Source organism: Apus apus, chromosome 4 (assembly GCF_020740795.1).
Source record: "Apus apus isolate bApuApu2 chromosome 4, bApuApu2.pri.cur, whole genome shotgun sequence".
Taxonomy (NCBI): Eukaryota; Metazoa; Chordata; class Aves; order Apodiformes; family Apodidae; genus Apus; species Apus apus.
Window position 1 is genome coordinate 25,834,354 of NC_067285.1, and position 27,104 is coordinate 25,861,457.

At 37.3% G+C, this 27,104-nt stretch overlaps 1 long non-coding RNA gene across 1 annotated transcript; it reads left to right on the forward strand.

Moving 5' to 3' along the window:
- The first annotated feature begins 740 nt into the window (after positions 1–740).
- Positions 741–27,014, forward strand: LOC127384394 (uncharacterized). Its single transcript, XR_007889414.1, has 4 exons — positions 741–832; positions 16,803–16,905; positions 22,982–23,040; positions 26,628–27,014. It is a non-coding gene; the product is annotated as an uncharacterized LOC127384394 (long non-coding RNA).
- The last annotated feature ends 90 nt before the right edge of the window (positions 27,015–27,104 follow it).

Consider the following 27,104-nt stretch of genomic DNA (forward strand, 5'->3'; position numbering starts at 1 on the left):
ATTATTCTGTATTGTTGGCTGTTCTGATTTCACAATTTTGGATAACATCAGTACAAAGGGAAAAATGTTGCTATGAAAACTAGGCTTGTTTCCACAGTGCTAGAATTATGCTTGTAACCCTAGAATTCCAGGCAGCATTCAAAATATAAAATGGAAGCAAAACTCAATAATTTAATGTATTAGATAATTGTAAAAGAAGTAATCACATGGTGGTTTGGAAAAAAACCATAAGAACCATATCTTAATTTCAATAACTGCCTGGGGATACAGACTTACATGGACTTTTTGGAGGTTTATTAGCTTCCTAATCAAAAGGTAGATATGAGAGGGGTAAACAGCATAGACTGTTCAGCAGCACAGAATAATGAGCTAAAATTAAAATACACAGGAGTTTTTTCTTTTAATAATATGTTTCTAAATAATTTTTAGCTAATATCTACAGCTAAATGTACATATTTGTGCCCCAATCAAATTAGATGTCCTTTCCATGTCAGTGTAGTTTATCTGAGTTAATAAGTTTTCACCCCAAAAAGAAGTTTTTCAATTCTCATCTTGCAGCAGAACCATGTCTAAAATCAGAGTTGGTTCCCTGTCACTACTGTGTAGAGTAACTGCTGTTCTTATTGAGCAATTTTGATAATTGAATTAGTAAGAACACTTAAAGCTTGTTATGGATGGTTATGCCTTCCTTCTTATCTCACTTATCCCACCATTTTCTGTGATTTCTTCACTAGATATGGCTTGTTATGGACCCATGTCCTGGTTCTTCTTCTTAAGGGAATTATTTTGGCTGCCCTAGCTGACTGCATGCAAAGTCAGGGATTCATCTCTGGTAAGTGCTTTCAAATCCAAAGTATGTGAATTTCTAGTTGTGGGGCAATATAGCAGAAAATACTGTGTTTAGCCAGAAATTATATCTATTACTGTTGAATGAAGATTTGGTGTTTATGATCATACCACGTTTGGCAGATCCCTTGAGGGCTGTGTTTAGTCTTTTTTCAGTTTTACTTTTTTCTTCTTCCTGCTGACATTAAAGTTGAAAACTAGCACCACCCACATCACTTCCAGACCAAGCTGTGGTTTGCCTAGGAAGTGAAAATGAAATGCTTCAGAATCAGAAGTCTGATCTCCATATGGATTCTCTCAACATTAGTAAGAAGCTAACAAAAAATTATCCACTCCTGTCAAACTCAGAATGATTGGGTTTCATATTCACTTTTGAACTAGAGAAATATGTATGAACCTATGAGATCAAGTAAGTCATAGAAATCAAGCTAATCCATCAAAAGTCTAAAAAATCAACCTTTAAAAATAGCCTCAATGCTATCCTTTAGTCCTCAACAAAAATGATATTACTTTTTTTTTGTTTTACTAGCAGCGATCTGAGATGTCTTAATCAAACTGCACATGATTTGGTTAAGGAAGTACTGGTGGGAAACATTATTGCCCCTAGCCAGCAGAAAACAGGAGTGACTAAGAAAAAATTGATTTATTTATCTTATACTATACAAAATGGTCATGAGACTTTTTAGGGACAAATTAAAATGTTAGACACACTTACAGATATATATATATATTTTAAATATCAAATCACTGTGGAGAAAAAGAGATTTCTCTATAAGGTTCAATACTTGCTGTTTGATGGGAAAGGAATAGCAAATTGCTTCCACTTCAAAACAGGATATTAGTGTAGCTATTCCAGCAGAAGACTAGACATACATATAGCTAAGACAAATATCTAGAATCACTACAGTGAGTATTACTGAGAATCAGAAAATAACTTGAAGCCAATGCTCATTCATGAGAGCATCTAATTAGGTGGCAGATTAAGACATGGCTCATAGTAAAATCTAAGATGGAGTAAACGACTCCGCGTGTCAATACCATGCAACTTCTTGCCAGCCTCCTATGAAGTGTATGTTTAAGACAAGGTTCTTGTGAATTACTATATAAGCCCTTTAGTTTGCCTTTTCTAGCAGTGCTTATGGTCTTTACAATCATTTGTGATCATCCTCACCACCTAGGTTAGACTCCTTTTTCTGCTCCTAGGATTTTCCTTCCTCATGTACTGTTTACAACTGTCTTCCTACTGCATTTTATGCACTCTAGCCTTTCTCTTCAGTGTTAGCCTCTGCAGTGTGTGATCACTCCATTTTCTTTCTGCTCTAAGAAATCTCACCTCCTGTCTCATGCGTTTTAATTCCATGTTTGGTTGTATGTCAGCAGTGAAAGGGCCATCTTCTTCCCTGGGAAAAGTACAGCTTTAATGGTCTGTAGCCATCTGAAATAGTAATATCCTTCTGTGCACTTGCCTAGGCTGTAAGTATGCTGCAATTAAGCAAAAACATCACATCAATAACAGAAGCAGGCAGAAACCCTTTTGGTCATTTGAAGCAGATGAACAGGAAACTATGAGCTCTACATCTAACCAGGAGTAAATACTGTGAAAATTGCAAGCTACATATTGGACACTCTTAAGTATTTCAGCTGTGTAAATCTTTCTACTTGTTTGTCAAGAAAGGCAAAGATAACTGCTTTGTTTCCAGAAATTCAAGCAGTCTTTTGTCTCTTTACTTTCCCTGGCCTTCCTTTGACTTTCATGTTTGAATCTTTGGAAGAGTACATAATTAAAGTCATCCAAAATTGCAAAAATTTGCCTGGCTTCACATTAAATGATTGAAAAACTTCAAGTTCAGCATCATTTCCACCAGAAATAATAAATCTGCTCACAGCCTGAGATCATGGAGAAAGTTTTTAAAGGGCCCAAATGCAGGCTTCATAATAAAACTTACCAGCAGGCTTGGGTTTCATTACAAGCAGTTAGTACAGTTCTTTTTCAAAAGCACACATGAAACTGACAAGCCAAAAGACAAATCACAACTGAATCATGCAGTCACCAGAATAAGGGCTTAAGTTTTGCCTACTGATCGTGGACAAAAATGCTAGTAATGCTAAACACTTGTTAGTCTTTGGACAGAACAAGTCATCTTAGGGTGCTCAAGATGAGAATTTTGGCAGTCTATCTAGTCTAGCAACATGAAAAACCAGCCAGATTAGAAGCTTTCAGAAAGTTACCAACGCAGCACATATCTTATAATGTAGAAAAGCGCCTAGTCTACCAGAAGGTAATAAATGTCCAGTAAGATATCAAGGAGCAGCTGTCTGATAACTAAAAGAAGACAGTAGGTTCATGTTATGTGTTGGAGAAATGCTCACCTATGGTATTATCAGAAACCATAAAGGCTGGAGTTCAGCCCCCGAATGTTCATATCTTTTTCATCAGTATTGAGATGAGCATTAAAGAAAAGATAATTCTGAAGGTTTCTGTCTGCTAAGAGCCATGCTGCCATTTTTAATAATTAACATTTTAATAAAATTACAGGGCTCTAAAGGCCAAAAAAGCTGATCTCTTTTAAAACTGGAGAAATTATTAAACCCATGAATAGAATTTAAGAAATTGTCATGAAACTACAGAATTCTTGCAGATGTATCATCCGTGCTCAAGACATGATACTGCTCTGGACCCCTATGTGTAATACATCTTAATTAGCTTGCTAGAAAGGTCTTGCTAAAAATGCTGCTGTCTTCATAATTGAGTGGTTCTAATATGTGCCTTTTAAAATGCTTATGTTCCAAAATTGTAGTAAGGCTACTGTACTTCTGGAAGTTCCTGAAATATGAAAAGAAATCAACTGTTTTAGTGTGATATTGATTAGAACATGATACATTAATTCCTAGTGTCTTTCCCAGTTTTCTTTTTTTTAATGAACAAAGAGGGTTTCATTTAAGATAATGAACTTATTTTAATTTTTTTCTCTTAATGGAGTGTTAACTAGTCTTAAAACTGAGTGTCTATGTACTATCTTCCATTCCTTTACATATGATATTTATGAAAAATATTGCAAGAAGTCATGATGGTTTTAAAAGAGAAGCAAAAATCAATAGGCAGCTACTTAGTGTATTGCCATATGCAGATAAGCAGCTTTGCAAAGACTGAACTTTGCACACCAACATCAATACAACTTGTAGAAGAACAAATTTCAATACAAATAGTGTGGAGGGAGAGAGGAAAAATGCCTCTTATAAAGGAAGCAGTAAAAGGTGTTAACGCATGTTGACAAGATCCTGCTTTGAGCCATTACTGTGTTCAAATACTTTTCAAACAAATTCCTAGCAATAACTGCTTCAGAGAAAAAGGCATGGAACTGGTGTGGCCTGTTTGTGTGAAATGCAACCATCTACCAAATACAAAAATAACACATTGAGAAAAGCTTCATTTCCACAAGGTAGATCAATTTTTTTCTTTATTTATGTAGAATTTAAATGTCAGTGTACAAACAAGTCTTTTACATGTAATAAAATAATATTTCAGTGTAAGATATTTGAAACGTTTTGTGCATCATAGCTTAAGTGTATGCTATAAAGATTGTATTGCCATGTGTCCTGGATTACACTTAGGAGTGGTGAAGGCAGGAATAATTATTGGTCATACTAAAGAAAGGATGTGGTGAAGTGTAAGAGTTTTAAGTACCCCGTCTTTATGCCTCAAGGAAATAATTCATTGCATACCTGGTGACTTATTCTGCTTTCCAAAATGAAGTAGTGACAATGACTTAACCTTCAGACTTTTCAAGCACTGAGTGGGGCCAAAATAGTAATTCCAGATGTAAAGAACAAATGTTTCTGTGAAAGTTCTAGATGTGCTGGGAATGTTGGCTTCTAGCAAGTTCTTGGGCAGTTCTTTGAAGAACTTGAAGTGACCATGCCTGTGTCTGAAAGGTCTAATAGTCTGCCAAAATTCTGAGGGTTTTTTTTTTAGGTGGCATCTGATGAATGTCTTTACCAGGTTTGCTTTGTCTCTTAACCTGTGTACTGAGGATGAATACAACATGGGAGAGTTTCTGGTTTGGGTCAGTCAGAACAGTTGTTAAAATAACTTCTGGGCCCTGAACTTCTTGTTAGAAAATTGCCATCAGAAAGATCTTAGGGTCCTTGTAGCTGCTACCTCTCTTCAACATGGACTGCATGGATGTTGTGAGGTGGGTGATTGCTCTTCCCCTGTTCCTCACACTCATGCCTTTGAAATGTGGCTCCATGGATTCCACCCCATGCTGGAGCCAGACATGGCAGCAGTGCAGAAGTTATTGGTTTGACCTTCCTGATTTTGTACATTGAGGAATTTTTAAAAACCTTTTGTAAAAAATTGTTTTTCATAAAAGCTGCCCACAAATGTTTCAGTCCAGAAACAGAATAGTCTCTGAATAACAAAATTTCTCCTTGTCCTCCTGCTGCTTTGTAATACATGGGTAAACACTAGCACTTTCTTACTCTTCAAGACCACTGTTGAAATCAGATGAGAAATCAGCTACTGCTTATAACATCAAAAATTAATTTACATCATAGAAAGTCTCATTTTGATAATGACAGCATTTAAGTGGGTATCTAGAGAATCTAAGGAAAAAGGTTAGAATAAGAGTCATGAAACAAACCATATAAGCATGGGAAGCAATGGCCTTGAGAGTACACATTTTGATTTGCCTCCTGAAGTATTACAAATCTTCACAGAGGAAAAAGTATCTTCTCAACTGTTATCTAGATCAATTATAAGCAGAAAAAGTAAATCAGTTCATCTTTATAAAAATTTACCGGCTAAATGTTTGTACTGTTTATCAATTTCTACATTTTAGAACAGATAATATTGCAGTAGCAAGGAAAAATGTGGAGCTGAATGTTGTTTTAATTAAAAACATAATGAAAAGCAAACTTTCATTATGGTATAAGCAATTTCAGCTACTCTCATTCAAATGTTTCAGAACATTTTAAGCTAATATCTCATTGTTAGATAATTGTAACTTTGTGAAGACTGTAGGATTTAATGCATTGTCCAGAATAGAAAAAAGAAAATAATAAATAATCTCCTAGCAACTTGTCTTCAGCATTCAAGGGAAAACAGAAGGGAATGTTGCTGTAAGAAGCCTGAGATCAAATCCAGGGATACATCTTGACACCTTTGTTGATACTTGCAGGACATTTAACGCCCCATGGCCCCAGAGGGAACTACAGATGTAGATCTTTCTGCCCTCGTGCCTCCTGAATTTAATCTGAAACTTGTGCTTTCTCCAGCGTACTTTTATTATGTTATTGTGTTATTATTTTGTTATTGGCTTTTTTTTTCTTTAAATTCTTCATAACAATGCAGCATCCAAGACCTTTAAGACAAGATGACAGTATTACAAAATGGCCAGCTACAATTTCAGATATGTCTCTTGGGAAATTATTCTAAGACTGTGATACCTCTGAATCAAGCACATGAATCCTGTATGAAAGTCATTAAGAATCAAACTGGCCTTGTTGCTCTTTTGTCTTGGGTAATATTTAAAAGTCTTTCCAAACTTTAATTCATTGAAGCTTTAGTTGTTTTCTGAGTGTTTATGAAACTATGGAATTAGCAAGATCTGAAAGAGCTGGCATAGTTCAAATAGGCGTTTAAATTGATAAGATGTTGTTTTTCAACTGTCTTGGAACACTTAATATCTCTATTTTTTTGGAGATTTGAAATAAGTGCTTTCTGACAATTTAAAAATACTTTTAGTATTTCTGCTTCTGGTAAAGTTTTGTGAATATTTTTGGTCATGGGTGTCCCTCTTTAGAATGGAATGCATCTAACTTCTGTTGTCTTGGATGACAATTGGCTGCAAATTTTCAGTGAGCTGCCTGCATTTGGTACTTACACTTGCCTCACACACAGAAAAGCTTGACTGGTCTGTGTTGATGGCACAGGTTAAAGCTAGATGTATCTCTCACCCTAAAGTTGAAGCATTCAGCTTCAAGGACAGCTCCTTAGTAAGAATAGTCAACATGAACTTCTTAGCAAGAGTAAAGTCAACATGACTTCATTTGCTTAACCAGAGCCGTGCTGCCCTGGGCCTGCTTGAGGATCCAGGTCTGTGGATTTTGCTGAACTTTTTCATGCCAATGCAACAAGGTATCACTACTGTGTGCTTTGATTGTTTTCTAGACTTTTCTCCCCTGCAGCAGGAAAAGTAAATCTAAATGTTCACTCTAAGTGGTGGTGGCTTATCAGCACTCTCTGAGTTCAATCTGATGGGTTTTTTTTGTTTGACACCTCTCTGCCCTATGTGACTACAGTGATTTGTTTCTTTTCTGTCCTTCTGAGACTAATGTTATGTGATGTTGATTCGAAAAACTGGTAGAGTGGCCAGTCTTTCATTTATCTTAGGGAGGGAGGGAGGATGCTGGAACTAAATCATTACTCTGTTGCTGAAGTAAAGCAATTATGCATCAGTGAGGACCCTAAGCTTGTTCCCAGAACAGTTTGGCTTACTGAGAAATAACTGCTGTGTGAATAAACCCCTGTTGCTCATCTAATATGCCACAATATCCATCCAAATAAGTGAAAAGGATGTTTTTTAGTTTAAGTGCTTATTCTCATGAACCACTTAGAAAATAGGGTGTATGTTTCCAAGAGAATTCAGAGATAAATCACTCATTGTTTTTCCTTAATCCAAAATCTCCTCTGGAAACATTTGGAAAATCTCTATATTTGTTCAGGGAAATCAATTTGTGATTTATGAAGTTGTGACGCCAAATGTACTGTTTATGCAGTAGGTCATAATTCAACACTCCAAGTAACAGCAGTGTACAGTGGATGCTCAGCCCCTAGAGAGTGGTAGGCAAAACATTTCAGAGTCTGATTTCTAGGACTGATTTCAGCCAAGAGCATCTATCAGTTTTCATGTGTTTCACAACAATGATTTTTTTCCTTTTAATTGCTGTTTTCCTATGTGGTAAATGGGGCTTCATCTGCAAATTGCTGCATCCCATCCTTTCGTTTTTCAATTACTAAAGATGTTTTTCCTTTAAATTTTTATCTATGATGTTCATATGTTCAGTATTGTTTAAACCTAAAGAAGACCCAAGTGGTTGATTTTCTTAAATTTGATATAGGTACACTGTAATTTTGGGGTATCTGCTTCCTTTTTGACTAGGAAATGAAATTTCCAAACATTACATGCTCAGATACAGTTACATTTTGAAGAACTACTTCCTATAGAGGAGAACAAACAGCAAATACCCAATGATTTATTTTGCCTGTTAGGCTTTAGTGTTTGAAGCTGATTGTTTTATGGAAACCATGGCTCAGGTAATGTAAGAGGAATTATTAGTGGGTTATGGATGATGTTAAGATCTCTTTTTTCCATGTTAATAATAGCTGAAATTACTAGTGAGGCCTTTAACAAATGTATAAGCACAAGTTAAGTGCTCTGAACTTCATAAGGAGTGGTCATTCACATAAAACGTGTGAAGAAAACTTTGAATTGGGGTTTTCAGTGTCAGAAGATTAAGAATACTGCTTTTAATACTGGTATAAGTCCCCAGCTATTTGGGAAATTGAAATGTAAATACATTAAATGTATTTTAAAAATGTGGTGCAAAAATTTCTGTAATGAAGTGCAAACCTAACACATAGACTTGGTTCAGCAATATTAGTTTTTGCATGTATCAGCAAGCTGAGTCAGACATTAGAGACATTTAACTAATTTATGCCTACACAGTTGAAGTTTTGAGGGTAGGTTTGGGGGAAAGAGTCATAATATACTTTGTTTATTCTTTTGAAATGTGATCTGGATACTTGACATTTTTTAGGACATAGGGAAGTCCTTTTAATTTTACTGTCCAAATTGTATTAAATAGCCTTTTTCCATACTGTATTTGCTGAGCAAGTTCTATCTGTGATAAATTTAAGTAATGTGGAATGGGAAAATGCTCAGAATTAGAAATTTATTTTGCAATGTTTTCTTATCTAATCACTTATGTTTTTTTTTTAAATGTCTCTGAAAAGGAACCCCCTATATAGATGGTCACCCATATGCATTAGTAACTTGATTTCTGTCATTTTCTGAAGATGAACAATTGAGGCAAGGACATCGTTGCTTTCATTTTATTCAAAATAATCAGGACAGAAAATGAAGGCATGATTAACATTCAAACTGCATTTTCACTTTCCACAGAAATGTTTTTTATTATTATGGCTAACCATGTCAGCAGTCAGACTAGACATAGACTCATTGCCAATTAATATAAAAATTCCTTTCTTTGATTCACTAGGAGAAACTGAGGGGACAAAATGGTTTTATTTTATTTCATGCATTTCTTTTCCCCTGGCTTCACCTGATTGAGGTATTGGCTCTCTGTGGGACAGTGTATTTAGAAGTTATTACTTCACTACAATCTATGATGTTTAATTAAAGCTTAAAACAAAAATAAATTGGTTATCTTTGGTGAAAATGCTGTCAGCCAGATGGGATTTTAGCAACATAATAGAGCCTATAGGTTTGTTTTGTTTAGAGTAATATAGGATGACCTTGAAGTGTTCATCTGGCCAATGTGGACTCTTGAAGATAAGAACCCAATTTCTTTTCTTCTCTTTACCTGTGTTAAGATTAACAGTTTGCATTATCAAAAGGATATTAGCACATGACAAGCCTACAGATACTTCTTACATTATTTTGCTTGCTGTCACTTGAAGCCAGCATGAAGGCACTGTCAGCAGAATCATACCATGTTTGACTGCAGCTCTGACTGTACAGAGAAGGTGGCTTTAATATTCACTCTCCAAGATGTGTCATTGCATTTCTTAAAGTCTCATTTTGTGATTGAGCAGAGCAATGCTGTTGTTTTCTTGCTCTTAGAGGCAGAATTTAGAAATGGAAAAGTTATTAGATTGAAACAGCCATTGCCCTGCATCCTTAGAACAAAGAGTAACTAGATTAAGAGTTAGGTACTAAACTTCCAACCTTTCTGTCCTTTGCTGGAACACTTAAAGTTCAAAGGACTTTGTGTTTGGTATAATTGAAAACCAGCTTGGCAAGAAAAGCCTTTTTAAAATGCCACAAAATATTCAGCCCTATATGAGACATCAGTGATAGCTGCTCTGCTAATTCTATACTTCGCAGTTGCCAACAAAAAACTTTTCAGTCATCAACTCCATACAACTCTTACATCTTTATCTCAAATTTCTCACATATGCAACATACCATTATGCACTAGCTTACATCCAGCTTTTTCTTTAAGGTTAATTCTCTGTAAAAATAACTTGCTTTTGATATCTTAGAGATATTTTTATACATTTTAAATAATACAGACACTGCTTTCTTCTGAAAAACAGCTATGGCCTCATGAGGTGCTTCCCCCTGTATTCCTCTCTTCTGTAGAGCAAATGTTCTCCTTTAAAGACAGCACCTGGGCTGATGTCTTCTCCCACTTATATAAAACCAAATGTTCAAAATTAATTTTTAAAAGGTTATTGTATGGGCCATGGGTGCCAATCTGATACAGATGTTACTCAAAACTGAAGTCAGGCAAGTGCCCTTTTGGCTAAGATGAAGTTCAGCTCTGCTTTAATATCTGATGTATCTTACACCTAGCATTTTCAAGGGTCATTTCCACTTTTTTTTTTTTTTGTTCTGTATACTGTTAAAGATCTATGATCCAACTTTTGAAAAGGTCTTTAGACCTTTTTAAATATCTTTAAATATTTGGCCCCAAACTACTCCAGAACTTATTAGTCCTAAACAATTACAAGTCCTAATAAATTCTTTTGATCCCGAAAGACAGACCTTCTTCTTCTACCCTGCCATTCTCTGTGTGTATAATCTTCACATCTGTGAAGATTTGGATTGTCAATGTGTATCTTGCTGGTAGGAAAATGCTCTCTTCTGCCTCTTGGGACTGCTAACACTCCAGAATCAGGTTGAGCTAAGGTGCTAACAGACAGACAAGAAATAAAAAGGGAATAACAGGAGTTTAAAGAGGAAGTGGAGAGAGACAGAGAAAATGCACAAAAACCTCTTCTCACCCTCCAAGTCTAATGTTTCTGTCATGTGGAGCCGTTGCTCTGCAGATTTGGCAGGTCATTTAGTGGAACTTGTAGCTACATGGCAAGAATAGAGGCGTAACATCAATTCATCTGAGTCAAAAAAAGAACTGGAGTTTACTGAAGCATGAATTTGCAATGTACCTAAAAGGGTAGACATAGATATACAAGCAGAGTTTTGTGTTTTATATTCCCATCTCATAAGGCAGATTTTTGTGGAGATTTTCAGATATTTTCTCCACAAGCAATATCTCATTCACAGAGATTTGTAAGACAGAATAAAAAAAACATGCACAAGGTATGCAAGTCCATGCCTTCCTTGAATACCTGGTCAAGTACTGAATATTAAACCTTGTGTGATTACAAGGATGCACGGAGGAACACAAACTTAGGTACATGTTTACATCTGCAAAATTTTCTTTGGGATTGAGTATGTAGTCAGCTTCATTTGTCTAGAAAATGAAAAGTTGTAAAATAATGTAAATATGCTTCACAAGTGAAAGGCAAACAGTGTAGAGCCAGCCCAGAAAACTGAAACTCCTGACTTGGTTTTGTTGTGTTTTTTTTTGTTTGGTTGGGTTTTTTTGTTTTTTTTTTTGTTTGTTTTGGTTCTTTTGTTTGTTTGTTTGTTGGGTTTTTTTTAATTATGAGATATTTGTGGTGGTTTAGCCTGTGCAAAATAGATCAATAAATTGAAAAGATATTTTCCAGAGAAAGCTTAATCAGGTCAGATTTGAAATTGTCTTTGACTCAGTAATTACATAACTTTGGATCTTTTCTTCCTGTTGCATCCCCTCACAATTACTTCATTTGCCTTTAGTGCCACCGTGTCATATCTTGATTTAGTTGATAATGACTTTGGTAGGGTCATCTTGCATTTTATAGCCTGCTACCAATTTTGCATTCCAAGTGTGGACCTCATGGTACTATGTAGCGTTAACACTTGTCTCAGACAAAAGAGGAATCACTGATCTGTTGGTTAGATGATGCTGCTGTTGATGAGTATTATAACCCAAGTCATTAGGTAACACAAAAACCAATATTAAGGCTGTTAAAAGTGTTGTTTCATTGAACATCTTAGACACCACTACATGTTTTTTATTTGATGCAGGATCTTCCTGGCAGCTTACTTTAATACAAATAAGAAAATTTACCTATGTGCATTTTAATTTTCCCTGTGTCGATGCAGACAGTGCTTTAACTTTCAAAGACTCCTAAACCAGGGCAAGTGTGATTGGCTCAGGAAGAATAATATCATGAGGACATGTGAGAGAGTCACATGCAGAAGGCTTGAGTGTTTTTAATCCAATACTTTTTTCTAGGATAGCAAACCTCCAGTGAGAAAGTTGATTATTACAGCAGCTGCTTGCTGGCACAGTGGATAAAGACGTTAGCAGAGCTGCATGGTCAGTTATTTCCTGTGTGCCCAGAGCCCAGCAGCAGCACTGCAGCTGACCACAGCTCAGGCTAACACTCTGATGCTACTCATATTCTGGTTCCTGGAAGTATAAATCATGTGGTATTGACAGAGGGGTCATCCTCTGAAGGTGTTGTCATAGACAGAGGATGCTGACATTACCAGTGCTCCCCTAGCAGAAGGCAATATGTGGGTGTGAAGTTGGCTTAGAGAACATAAGCTCTGTACAAACATCGTGCTCTTTCTGCAGGTTAATCAGGTCTTTAATAAAAGACCATGGAAATGTCAGCAGTCTGAACAAATAAACCAGAATTGCAACTGAATGTTCTTTCATACAAAGAAATATAAACCGTTTTTTATTAATGTTCTTCACGTAGAGAAGAAATGGATTAAAAATATGATTAGTAAGTATATATATTCTAAATCTTATCTGTAAACCTCAGTACATACGTGAATATGCATTTCACAGTAATCTTAAAGACTTGATCACACTTTAAGGGCCTGCAGTACAATTTTTTTTAAATAAAAATGTTACTTGGTAAGTAGATTAAATGAAGAATTAACTGATAAAGCAACCCTTTGTATTGGATTAATTAAGAGATGATAATAATAGGAGGGAAGAAAGATATTTTTTGTATCATGGCAAAAAGCCACTCATTTCTCTTTTCTGTCAGAGATACAAAATGTTCTTTACCCAAGGTTTTCTTGCACGCAGTGGTGAAATAAATTTTTTCCAAATACCAGATGATGAGACTGAGGACTGACCACTAATACCTGCCTTGAAAAGATCCCATTATTGTGTCTTGAATCCTAAATTAGATAGAACCTATGATCTCTCCGAGTAGTATTATTTCTATGATAATACTAGGAGGGCTTAGGGGGCTTTTATGTGTGTTGGTGTTTTGTGTTTTGTTTTGGGTTTTTTTTATATGAAAACTGGCTGACAAATTGGTTTACTTGATTGCTCTTCCTGTTAATGCTTCTTTCACTACTCTTAAAATGCTGTAGTAAATTTTTCTCTGATTAGTTTATCTGCAAAACAAGGTCAAAATAATTACAGATCTCTTAGTAAGTGGAATGTAAATACAAAGACAGGAAAACTGTACTTTTTGTCTAATACAAATAGGTGGGAATAGAGTTGGTAAAGCAAGATAGATTAAATAGCAGCAAATTTGTATTTGGTATAATGAAAAAAAATTACTATCATCTAATATTGAGCATATGAAACATTAGAACAAGAAAGCCCAGCCAGGCTCTGCAGTTTTCATTTTTAAAAGGAGTAGACAAATATTACTTAGGAATGACAGTCATGTCTGACCTCTCTCTGGAACAGGGGATGGACTGTGTAACTTTGGTAGAAGAATGTGTGTGGAAGGAATCATGCATTACCTATCTAAAAAGGCTTTAAAAAGGCTTCACTCTCCTCCCCTTCTTCCCTGCTTCCCTTTTTTTATCTCCGTTCCCCTCCACACCCCCACACCTCCCCTGCTTTCTTTTCATTGTTTCATGATGAAATGGAACAGAATATGATAGGTCTTGACAAAGACTGATCACAACTGCAGAACTATGACCCCAGCCTCTGGACCCTCCCTGTACTCTCTGATTTGCCTCTATTTGCACTGCCCAGCTGGAGAGAAGGCTAAAATGAAGATTCATACTTAGCCATGCCAGGCGAATTCCAACTGACATTCCCTTTTGGTGAAGTTTCTCCTCATTCTTCTGCTGAGCTCCAAGCTCTGGTGTTCGGGCAGTTTTTGACACAGGTGCTGTGTAGTGCCATTGTGTGGATTCAGGATGGGTGGAGGCAGGATACAGGCTTGAAGGGTAAAAGAAGGTGTGGGGCATGTGTGCAGGTAGTTGGAATTACCACAGCCAAATAAATCAGGGTATTATTCTAGATTACCAGGTTTTGAACAGCCAGTCCTCCATGATTTCTTGGTACTTAGCATCATTTAATCTGGTAAATTGCAGAAGCAATACAAGTATTACTTGTAATCCAGAATTCATTTGTCACAATCAAAACAATAGCTAAAGAACAAATATTAGCATTTTTCTTCTTTCCTAGATGCCTTTTTTTCCTTGCATTTCTAACATGCTTATTACAGATGCCAATGCAGGTTGGTCCACTTGCAAGAAATTTTTGGTATAACCACGATAGTCATCTAACTAAGCTCTGTAACATGAATAGCATTGATGCCAGCAGAATGGAATCCAGAATGGGACAGAAAAAGGGATAAACAGCCTGTAGTATGAATATGGTTGTGGCAGTAGGACTATAAACTGTTATACATATGGAAGCAACTGAACACTGGAACACAACACGGAACAGGCTGCCCAGGGAGGTTCTGGAGTCTCCTTCTCTGGAGACATTCAAAAGCCACCTGGATGCATTCCTGTGTGATGTGCTCTAGGTGATCCTGCTCTGGCAGGGGGGTTGGACTAGATCATCTTTTGAGGTCCCTTTTAACTCCTAAGATTCTGTGATTCTGTACAACTGGAATGGGGCTTTTCAAAGGCTCCTCCAAACCACATGAAATGTTGAAGTTGCTGGTGAAGAGAAATGCATAGTGGAGATCACCAAGTGGGATGTAAATTAAAAGATAATGTAATTTGCAATTGCCCATGCAAGACAAATACTTTGTTTTTTGCTATGTTAAAAATAGTAGTGCATATTTTGAAAATTTGTAATGAGTAAAAATAATAATCTGGAATTCATGCAATAACAGATTTTAAAACCCGTGGTTACTGTTTTGTTGGATGGGTATTCTACTATTGGGTAGCTGATCTAGCTTCCTGATTTTAGATCAAAGGTTGTTGAGCAGCATAAGAAAATTTTCTTCATCATTAGTCTTTGCAGAAAGGTGTTTGAGTGTCTAATGGAGTTCCTGTTGGGTACTGTCCCTGTCACTGAACATATTATCCAGACATTAATGTTGAAAGCTTTGCCAGTGTGTTTATGAGAAAGGCCAAAATCGGAAGAGGCACAGACTAAACTAAATCCTTCCTTCCTTGTCAAGGTGTTGATACTGTACGTGGATAGGAAATCTAATATTACCTCTGCAGTGCCTGTCTCATGGATTAATAGCAGAATTTAGTCCTCCTGCATGTTAACATGCACTACTCTCTCAGCAGCAATAAATTCACATGAAAGTACCAGCAGTTCACCAAAAACATTGAGTCCTGTGCTCTCCTGTTTCACCTCAGGTGCACTGTGCCTGAGATTTCATATGAGTAAATCGGCTTGATGACTAGTGCATGAGAAGAGGCATATTACTGCTTTAATTACTTAAAATGAAGGATCATGGGATGGTGATGTCATCATTTTAAGACTTGCTATGTCTAAGTGCACTGCCAGGAAGAGGAAAGATGAATGATGATCTATGTACCTTGGACAAAATTCAGATAAAAACCACTTCAAAAATGTTAATTATTTGAGGTCATTTTCAATTACATAGGATCTGTTCTTCAGAATTTTTTACAGGTTAATAGAGATGATTCAGGAGTGTTCAGCCTGGGTTGGTTTGACAAGAAAAGACAGCAACTGTGTGGGGGAGGGAAAAGAAAGAGACAAGGGGTGTGATTTATTGACGTGCACTTTGCTATTTGTGACTAACAAAGAGATGGTTCACAATGTCTCAGACTCAAAGCTGTGATCTGTCAGAACTGCTGAGCTGGGGAAATACTACCACTAAGTAAAAATAGATTGGTCAGCACTTGCAGACTTATCTGTAAGCAGGTCATCCCATACTATCTATATGTACAGCAGGCAGATCATTTTGTTGGGTTAGGAGTAAGGTAACTTGGTTGCCATCTTGTCAGTTATCAGTCAATGGTTTTAATTAGTTACATGATTGCCTAATAAAAATCTTCACGTATTAATTGATTTTTTTGATCTGGCTAACATTTGCTTTATTATGAGGTGATTTTTCATTTAAACTAAATACTTTATTATCAAAATGCAGAGGGTTTTTATTATTTTTGAGGTAGTATGAGTAGGGGAAGGAATAATTAAATCTGTCAGGAAAAATATAGTAAATGTACTACTGATCAGTCTGATAAAAAAATAAATAAATCTGGAGGCTCTGTGAAATAGTTGTGAGGGTCCACACATTATTTTGAAATCTACTGCCATTTGGCACAAATCAACATGTTTTTAATGGTGAAAGAGATGAGGTTTCATCTTTTAACACTCCTCCTATGCTCTGTAGATAGTCTCATGTTTACAAAATAATAAACCTAATGCTTATTTACAGTTTTCTTAGCACCTCAACTCAAACACAGTTATATATTTACACACAAATGTTCTCTCTGCTTTCAATAGGCAAACTCTGTCATGGTGGGTAGTTACGTGCATGTGAATTTGCTCATCACAAATCTGAGGCAGGCTCTGCTGCAGCTAGCAGGACCCATCACAGTAAACAAGTGATGACATAGACTTGGCTCATAAGATCCTGATTTTCCACACATGTATGTCATTATGTCTTCTAGTAGTTATCTATGGAGTGGCAAGTATATGATATGTATCCCAGAAGCGAGTTTGCAGACTGCCTGGAAGTACTGAAAGAGCAACACCTCATCTTGCATGGAGCAGGTAAGCTGCCATTACTATTAGCAATCAAAATGCGTGCTTAGAAAGTAAGCTGTTAAACTAACTCTTCCAAGGGGAATTAACTGAGCTGTACTACATGTAGAGTTACAGCACTTTAGGATGCTAGGCTTTAAGGTGTGAGCCTGAATGAAACAGAGTCTAGGTAAATCAGATAAGAGAAGCAATTTCTCCTGGCATACATACCAGAATTCAATCTTACTTGTCTTCATCTCAGTGGTTTATACTGTTTTAACATTTAATACCTTTTCATTTTATGTTCCAGTGTTTGTCACTGACCACACTGGATGTTTCTCTTGACTTAGAAAATTTTCATGCTTGTTTCTTTCTTGATACATGCTTTTTATTAGACTAGTGACCCAGAACATTAACACAATAATGTGATTGAAGTCTTCCAAAGACTATTATCAGTTTATCCACAGGCCTAGCAGTCTGACTAACCCCTGCAGGATCAGAATTAATTACACCTTTATGATTTTCAAGGGATGGAGGCTTAAGCAGAAAACACCAAACTGACTCAAGATGAAGCAGCGTGATAACTGATTTTCAGCCATGTCAAGTATTGGGTACTTTGTGAGGACTGCGTGTCACAGGCAATGAGGAATGTACAGAAAAAATGTTTGTGGGGCTCTGTGCCATCTTCCACCAGTCAGGTGAAACTTTCCTTTGTCTTTTCCTGCACACCATATACTGTGGTCTGCTGAACGGATCTGCAGATACTGACTCTGAGCTCTGTTCACAGATGTGTGCTAACTCTGGGTAACTCACTTTGTCACAGTCCACCTCAGTGATCTCTAATAGTAAATGTCTTTTTCACTTAATCACTTTTGAGATGGGAAGTACAATTCAGAGAACAGAGAGCATGTGATTAATGTTCATGCAACATTAACAGCAATGGATGTGGGATTTATTTCCATGAGCAATATTGCATTTGTATTACAGAAGGGTAAATTATCAGCTTTTTCGCATAGTAGTAACAAAAGCAAAACACATTGTTCTAATACTTGTAGTGAGCTCTTTTCCTGGCATTTAGATAGTAAGAAATATTTCTGCCACAAGAATTATGTAAATGAGAAATAGTCCACCCCTGCTGAGGCACTGTATCTTTGCTTTTTCCTACCTGATGGTTTAAATGCCTGTTGTGGGCTGTAAGTCGCTGAAGCCATTCAGCTCTTTTGGGTAGCTAATGAATGATCTGCTTTTTGCAAATGAAGAGTATTGCTGTAATTACTTCGCGTGTGTAATGTTTGCGGGTACAAGTATTTGCTAAGCTTTACATCCCCCATATGCAAGAGCAGTGAAGCAGATGATGTGCAAAAGGAAAAACTATCACTGCCAGAGCCAGTATTTCGGAGCACATCGACTCACAAGGTGGAGTTACAGCACAGCTGCCTTTGACAGGCCCTGAGTCTCTTAAGTCTCAACTGGCTGGTGACAAACTCAGTGGGTTTATTCACTGGAGCCCAGTGCAGTGGATGAACCCTTCTAGCTACAGAGTCAAGGTCTCTGCACTGTGCTGGGGGAATGAACGTTTGAACAGGTGAAACGTGCTGTTTGGGAAATAAATTTTCTGGCTCTCATCCCTTTGCCTTTAAACTCAATCATCACTCCTGTCCCAGACACTGCAAGCTCTAATACATGGGGCTAGCTTTAGATGCTGACTATGTTCATGGCTGATGTGTACCATATGTTAGCTGCTTGCTGATTTGTACTCAGGGGCAGCCACAAAACCACTTTCCTGGGCTTGCTGAGCAGCTTGGAGCCACAGGGCCACTCTTGTGGGCTCTGTCAGCAGTCTCTTGGCCACTGCTCTGTGACTTGCTGCCATTCTAAGTGGCCCAGTACTAAAGTCTAGGAGACAACTTGGACCTGGGATGCTACCTTGATCAGGAAGCTGATCCTGGTGGACCCTGTAGAGGTAAGAAGGTGTAAATCAATAGTGATGTTTTACTCAAAATTTGTGCTATGAAGCTGGTGTTGGATAGGACTGAGCTTGTCCTGCCTGAGGGTGACCTGCTGGATGGCATTCACCACTTTATTATGCTCAGGCCCCTTTGCTGTGCCCCATATTAGCCTTAGTGCCCTTGTGTCTTTAGTATGGAGTCTTCAGGGAAGCATGTGAAAAGTTGTTAGCAGAAGACTCATATAGCAGAGAGAGGAATTATATAGAGAAATAAAACAGGATATAGACAAGGAGAAAGAGTGCCTCAAAGTTCATGGAGGAAGCTGGAAGTAAAAAAAAAGAAAAATTCAAAGGACAACTTTTCAGTGTAGCAAAGATATTTTGAATTCCTATCCATGTAGGATTTTGTAGTGACATTAAGTCACTCTGTCTAAGCCAAGCTTTGGATCACCTTTATGAAGTCACTGTAGGTTTCTTATGGCAATAATCAACAGAAACTTCTTTGCAGTCTTACTTCCAGCATCTCCTGGACAAAAAACTATTCTTGGGGATTCTATCTCATGGCAGATGCAAGTTAGTTTATAGGGGTAGAGGTGTCTGACCCAGGTACAATGGCTTTTCAGCCATGTGTTTAGAAAGACTGGATTGGCTTTACAATGAACGCACAAAGTAACTTTGTCTGAAAACATCCGGCAAGTAGTTTGATCCATATTCTAGAGCAAGATTCCTAAGCTAACAAATTCAGGCTCTGTGGGACACTGTTAGGTGATGTTAAAGATGGAAGGTGTTGAAGGCAGTAACTCCTTTAGGATGATTTCTGGGTTGTGATTTGGGGGTTTTGTTTTGGAAGATGCTATTAAACAGCAACTCATCAATGCTGAATATTATTAACTCCATACTCTGGTAGCGTGGCTCCGTTTATGTTAGAGCCTCTTGTCATTTTCTGTCTATCTAAACTTCTTCAAGTCCCCAGTGACTTGGAAATTAATTCTGACAGAGCAGGCATTCTTGTTTTCAGTTTTCTATTTAACAAAATGTCAGCAGGTGACTATCAGTGTTTCCTTAGTGTAGCTAACAAGGTTAAAGAGTCTTAATCTACAGTCGTTTCTTGTGCATGTCTTGTTATTCTGACACTGTTTCCAACTAGCCTCTTAGATGGTGGGTATTCAGGATTGTCAGCTCAATGTCTAACATGGTATTTCAATGCAAAGTGCTTAATTTCATATTCTTTTATCTCTGGAATTTTGTGAAGAACTATGATGTTGGGCATGCAATACAACAAAAGTAGATTCACCAAAAGTGGTCTCCAGTTTAGCTTCTTAAAAGACTCTATCAAGCCAGTTACAGTTGCACTTAGTGTTTTTCTGTGTTTTCTGTCCAGTGGCATAGAAAGATATATATGCTTTGTTTCAGACAGGTAATTTTTTTTTGTTTAATTTGGTTTGACATTGAGCATCTTTTCAATTTAGCCATTCAGCACTCCTTGAAAAAAGCAAGTATAACACCTATAATGTTTTCTCAATAGAGCTGGGATTGTGGTGAGCAGAGTGAATTAAAATAACCTCCAAAATAATATAGAATTCATTACTACTATATAAGGAGTCAAACTGTATTGTACAGGGAGTCCTTACCAGTTCTGGCTGCTTCTGTGGCCCCACTGCAAAATGGGGCATCTTCAGGAGAACCAGCCTGCCAGTGTGACAGGGGGCTGGATTCCCTGCCTGCAGAAGTCAACATCCTGTATGTCAACATCCCTGCAACTCTCCACTCTGGGATTTTATTTATTCCAGTCTCCTTCACCAGTAGTTAACGTGATTGCAGGAATTTTTTTTCTCCATTTTTTTTGCTGGTGTTTTTTGGGTGGTTTTGTTTTTTTTTCATGTTTGTTTGGTTTTTTTTGTTTGTTTGTTGGTTTTTTTTTAATAAAACAGATATCACTTTCATTCAGAGATGCTCATGCAAAGCATTCACTGAGGAATCAACATAAAAAAATTAAGATGAAACCACCTTTCCCATAGGAGTACACTTCCTTGGTACATGTCGATGAAACATGTCAAGATTCTCTAAACTGACTTAGGTTCACTGCATGGTTTCTCTTTCAATCACAATCTTTTGTCCTGACTGTGCAGTCGTTATATATATTTCGTTACTCCTTCAATGGTTGATTTCTTGGTGGAGAGACCATGTGCCTAGTTTATACAAGATTTATTATAGAATGGCTGAGAAGGTCTGGTTTAACTTAGAAATATTGGACTTGTAAAGATGTTGATTGAAAGTTGATCGAGCATTGATTTACCTACTTCTGTTTATTTCAATCAAACCAGTTTCTACCAGGTGTTAACCAAGCAACGTCTCAGTGTTGTAAGCATAATGGAAAAAAAGATAATTTCAGATTGTATCTCATGAATTCTGTTTGTCAGAGTCTAAGGGACAATAGCCAATATTCCAAGATTTTATCTCCAAAGTGGTGTGCCTGCTCCTTAACTCTTGCCCTGCATCAAACACTACCTGTGTGACCTTGTTTGTATTCACTGATCTTTTATGTTCAGTTAAATGTTGCTGTACCTGCTGACAAAACTGAAGCAGCTGTGATGAGTTGCTCCGAATCACCATGTAGTTGAGAGGTAGAAACAAGAAACTGTTCCCTTCATATATGCTGCTTCGGAGAAATCCAAGCATGACAATTTCTCTGAACTAAAATATAGAATGTTCCACAGCCTAAACAAATAGAAATAGACTTTAAGTAGCTGAACTGACTGTGCTAACTTTAAAGAGAAACTACCTAGCCATTTGTAATAGGAGACACACATGACTGTCATCTCATCTTGTATTCTGCATAAATTAAAAATATGGTGGTAACCTACTTTTAGTTATCTGCTTTAGGCATTTAAAGTTGCTCTTGTCTTTCTCTCCTGGGCTCTGATTCCTACTCTTTAAGTTCATGGAAGTCAAGACACAAAGGAACAGTAGAATGAAATTCTCAAGGGCTTATATTATTTCTCTGCATGTGTGTAAAGGTAGGCATAATTTCACTAAAGCTAAAATATTTTCTTCTATCTGAATATGAGAATAAATATTAAACTGTCTTCAGTGACTTGATTTGAAGCATCAAGGCAAAAAATACCTATAATTTTGTAATATCTGTATAGTATATGTATTATAGGCAGTGTCTCATTATCATGTGCTGTTGTTGCTCTTTGTACTAGAAAAACTGCCTGTAGAGCCTTGTTGTGCTAGATAATGGGTAACTGTAACAGAGAGACCCTGTCTCCTCTCCCCAAAAGTACAACTTATACAGTATTCTGCACTTTTTACAAAGTGTGTCTTTTCTAAAAGAAATGGTAGGAAATGCTCTTTCAGCAAATACTTTGAAAACCTGGCATGACCTGGCATGTTGAACAGGCAACCTGAGGAAAGAGAAGACCAGATTTTTCCCATATTCTCGAATATTATCCCACATTTGCCTGTGTGTTAAGCCTCTAACTAAAGGAACTTACTCAGCACTTTCTTAAAATCCCAGAATGGTCCATTTGTCTGTAATGTGTTCTCTGCTCTACAGAGCCTTAAGGCCATGCAGGATGTTAGAGGGTCAGGGACCTCTTGTCTCGGGGTGAATCTCTACTGGGCTGGCCATGACTTAGCATCCGTCTCTCCTTTCATTGATCACAATGATTTTGAGAACTTTCTCGTTCTTTTTAAGCTCAAATTATGATAAAATTCTAAAGTTAAGCATCAGACATGAATTATGGCACCTTTTTGTTCATTTTGTGGTGGTGGTGGTTTTGGGGTTGTATTTTTTAAGGAAAACCAGGTTATGCTAATAGGCTTGGCCTCTTGTATATTTAGAATACATCATGTCTACCCACATAACTGGTCCAACAGACTGCTATTTTTCTTTGAAATTATTGTTTTCAGCCATTTAAACTCTTGTGGTAACATGTGCAGCACTCGGTGTCTGTCCATATGATACAATCCTGAAATTTTTATTTTAGAAAGGATTTTAGGAAATGACATACTGGAAAAGCTTACATTCGAGGATGGTGTTACAGTATTAAGCACTCAAAATAGGAACAAAGTCTAACTCTTCAATCTGAGTTCATCCCCTTCATGCAGAGTATTTGTGTGGGTATATGTAATAGTATATTCTTGCGTTTACAGGATCCGAGCCTTTACCGAATGCTGAGGAATAAGAAAGCAGAGTCCTCTGTTTGTCACAGGTATGATATTTTGAAGTTACATCTTTGGGTTGAACTCCAGGAATTTGCAAGTTCTGGCACTACTTCTGACACTGACTTCTAGCTGTTAATAAGTGAGACTTAGAAGGTATATTAGTGAGCAAATAAAAAATGTATAGGGCAATCTCCCTTCTCACATTTCCTCACAAGCAAGCCCTTGACTTCATTCTTAACGTAATGTTCTTTAAATGTAGAGACTGCGTGCATGTGCAATAGAAAAACATCCTGTTAGATCATTAGAATGCAGGGGCAAACGTGCCTTTATAAACCATGGCTCGAATGAAGATGTGTGACCTAACTATCTGAGTGCTTTCTTTTATGACCATGATACCATATATTTAAAGATACATTTTAGTATTAATTCAGATCTTGTGAATTAGCCTAGGATCATATTTCCTGGTTTCTAATGATGACAATTTAGTAACACATGGTGCTGAAAGTAAATCAGATTATGTAGATCATTTAACCCAATATAGGTTAACTTAGAGGTGAAGTCCCTTTAAAGTCCTGAATCTGATATTTTTATACTAATTCCTATAGTGGCAAAATTAATTGTTATTCCATTGAATGTGATCTTCTCTTCATTAACTTTAGTGTGCCTTCATGCTTATATTCTTAATCATGGTCATTATTTTGTCAGCTCTTCCCTGGCAGAATTTGACCTGATGATTTAGGAGGCTGAAAACCATCATGACACTGGTTCCCCTATGGTATAGGGGCAAATCCTCCAGTAACCTAACTTATCATAGCTCTGTTCTGAACCCATGAACATTTACAACTGAGGAGCTTACCTGCTACTACCATAAAGCTGCTGTGTTACAAAGAAGATAGAGAAGCTGTACCGTTTGCTGTTGTTGTTTGGTTTGCTGTTTTCTTCTGGCACTAAGTCATATCTAGGAGTAGCAGGGTCTAGCATTTCTGCTGCCACTGGCTTTTTTTTGTGGGAGACAGAACGATTTGGGAGTTTATGCTTTGTACGCTGGGCTCTGTAGAAGCAGTCATGGATTTTGTCCAGTTTGAATAGGAACTCCGTAAGGTGGTGAGTCAGCAGCTGCCACACTTTTCCAACCACCTAGTTCCCACCATGATACCCTGTTAGAACTGAAGACTATGGCAGAACCTGTGACTGTGGGTGACGTTGTTGATGGCACTGTGGCAGGTGCCAAAACTTACTGTGGGTTGCAGGAACTGGCAGGAAGAGGAGCATGGCTAAAGAGTCTCTCGTAGCTCCTCCATGCAGAGATGTCTGTGAAAGGAGAGTGAGGCCTCTTCTCAGGAGCAGTATGGCAAAGGTAAAGCTGAAAATATTTCAGTGCTCAGTTGTTGAACTTAAAGCAAGGAAGATATTGTTTTGTCAGTCCAATTTAACTACATTTCATATTGAACCCCAAGCATCTGTATATTTTGAGTTAGGTTCTTTACCTTATTAGATATTTTTAGATTATCATATTTGAAACTTTTTAGATTTGCTTTTAAGGTTTGAAACCTCTAGGGTATGCTCTGGTCAGGTTTTCAAGTTCTCTGCAGCCAAGTGTACTACTTAATGAAGAAATAAAACAAAAGCTGAAGTTCACAAATATTTACTGGGCATTTAGAATGTATCGCAGTTTTATCTGGCTCTTAATATTTTTATTTGAGTTGGTAATGGACTATTTTTTAGGGTCATCTACCAACTTCAGAAACAGTTTTGGTGAGCTGTAAAACACGGTGGGTAGATCTGACTGCACATGGAACAGAATCACTCTCTTAACACGTTCACCTCCCCCATGTCCACCATAGGGGTACTTTAGCCAGGCAGTGACCCGCAAGCTTGCCTTGGCCATAACCCAGGCTGTAAATTCTTTATGAATAAGCAGGGAATTGAGCTTTCACATCTCTCAGGTGGGCTATTATAGTTGACACCAAATTCTAAGAAAAAAAAATGAAAATAACCTTTTTATCATTATGATCATAGTAGTACATTATCTCTTGGAAACAGACCTGGAGAAGAGTCAACAAAGGATGTTTTGTATTTTGTTAGCTGGTTTTAATTTATCAGCTGTCAGTTTCAATGTATTTCTCTAACTAGTGGTACTGTAACTTCTGGAAGAATATCTTACCCCCTACCATTCTAATTCTGATGGGGGATGTGTGAATGTGCTTGTTATGTTTATGGTGTTTCCAGGCAGATTCAAAATGTTTGTTTAAAAGCTAGAAAAATCCGGTCTTCAAAGTGCATAAGAACTTTACTGCTCATACTGATGTGGAGAGATTTATCATACTAATGTTTGTTAATACCTCAGGGAAATTAATGCCTCTTGAGTAATGCAATAAATGTTGAGTCTCAGTGCCAAGGTGCCTGTGGGCTACAACTGTTGGGAGTAAGTTATAGTATGGTTCCAGGCAAAAAGGATTGTCTGTGCAAATGAGATAATCCTGAGTCATCAGCCCTGTTGCTCTCCCTGTTATTAGCCGGGGGACACTCCTGCAGCAATGGAATGGCTGTTGCTGGCACAGCTCTGTGGATTCCCTGTGACATGCACATCAGCCTTATGACACTGGGGGCTCTCTCACATGGGGCAGTGTGCACTTGCACACTAAGAGGTTTGTGTTGTGTTTTAATCACGTTCCTGTAATCCTGCTAGTCCACACAAAATGCAGATTTGGGTTTGACTCTGAGTTTTGAAACTCATGCTTCTGAATGTATAAGAGTTGGCTGTCAGTGTGCATCAGTCTCAATGTCTTTTAATTTATATAATAGGTATGGCACTCTCAGGATTATCCTTAGAACAATGATATAAAAACTGAGCTATAGTTTTCTGTCAGTTTTGAGGGCTAGAGTATCCAGACATGTGCAAGTCAACACGAGCTTCTTAGTGGAAATGAAATGAGAAAACACCTCTTGTTCCCAAATATTGGGAGAGGTTTTTTCTTTGCATGGAAATGTTCTAGCATCAGCAACCTGTGCTTCACATAAACCTGTAGCAATAAAGTCAAGCAGGAGAAAATTTCACATAAATCAATGGTTTGAGAAGTATTTTATTATGGACTTTTGATGGCATCAGACATGGAGGTCTGTTTTTCCCAAGAAAACAGATGGCTGTGATTCATGATTTTATTATAGTTTTGATACTTAATTTTATGCTTTCCGTGAAACAATCCAATGACCAGAAATCAGGCATTCTTGCAGATTAATGTATTTTCAAAAGCTATAGATTCTATTTACAGTGACACAAACTACCCTTTGTTGGAGGAACTTAGAATCTTACTGCCAATAAGCAGCAGTGGGGTCTGATAAGGGCAGTCCCTGTAGCAGCCAGCTTACAGGAGGGGCAGTGTTGTCAGGTTGCCAAAGGATTTGTTTCTTCCTGTTCTAGCCCAGGCTCCTGATCTGCTGTTCTCCTTTCCCTGCACAGGATCTTTGCTTATGCCAGTCCCTCATCAATATTTTTGCCATGAACTCTATGTATAGGACCGCAGTGAGCCCTTGCTTAAACTTCTTGTGATTGTGACGGTGACATTCTTTCTCAACAATAATGTTTTAATTCTTCCTGACATGAAAAAATTATCTTCTTTGTTCCCTTTTCTAGGTGCTGCAATGGAGACATGCCTTAGAACGGCTGTTTCTGACCATTTTTTTTGTGCTTTTGGATGAGTACTCCAGGAAAATACACTGCTCTGCTTTCTGTCAGAGATCTCAGATGAACAAATTTAAACAGATGGTATGGATATTGCACAGTTTAAATATTAGCTGTATGTTACAAATGACGAAGAAAGGACTATACAAAAGGATAAGAAGATAAAGCCTATAGATTGTTCAAAAACATGAATTATGTATGCCATGCAGATAAATTCCTTGTCATTGTCAGGTTCAAAATTTTATCTGTTGTTTTACAATTAGATCTACCCAGGAAAAAATGTGTTCAGTGCTATCCTAGTTGTAACTATGAAAGACTTGATGGTTTGATCACAAAGTAATGTTAAATGTTAATAAGCAATTTTTGTAATTGTAAATTATTTTTTTCCCTAACATGATCGACATTTGACTTCAGACACTGATACTCGGT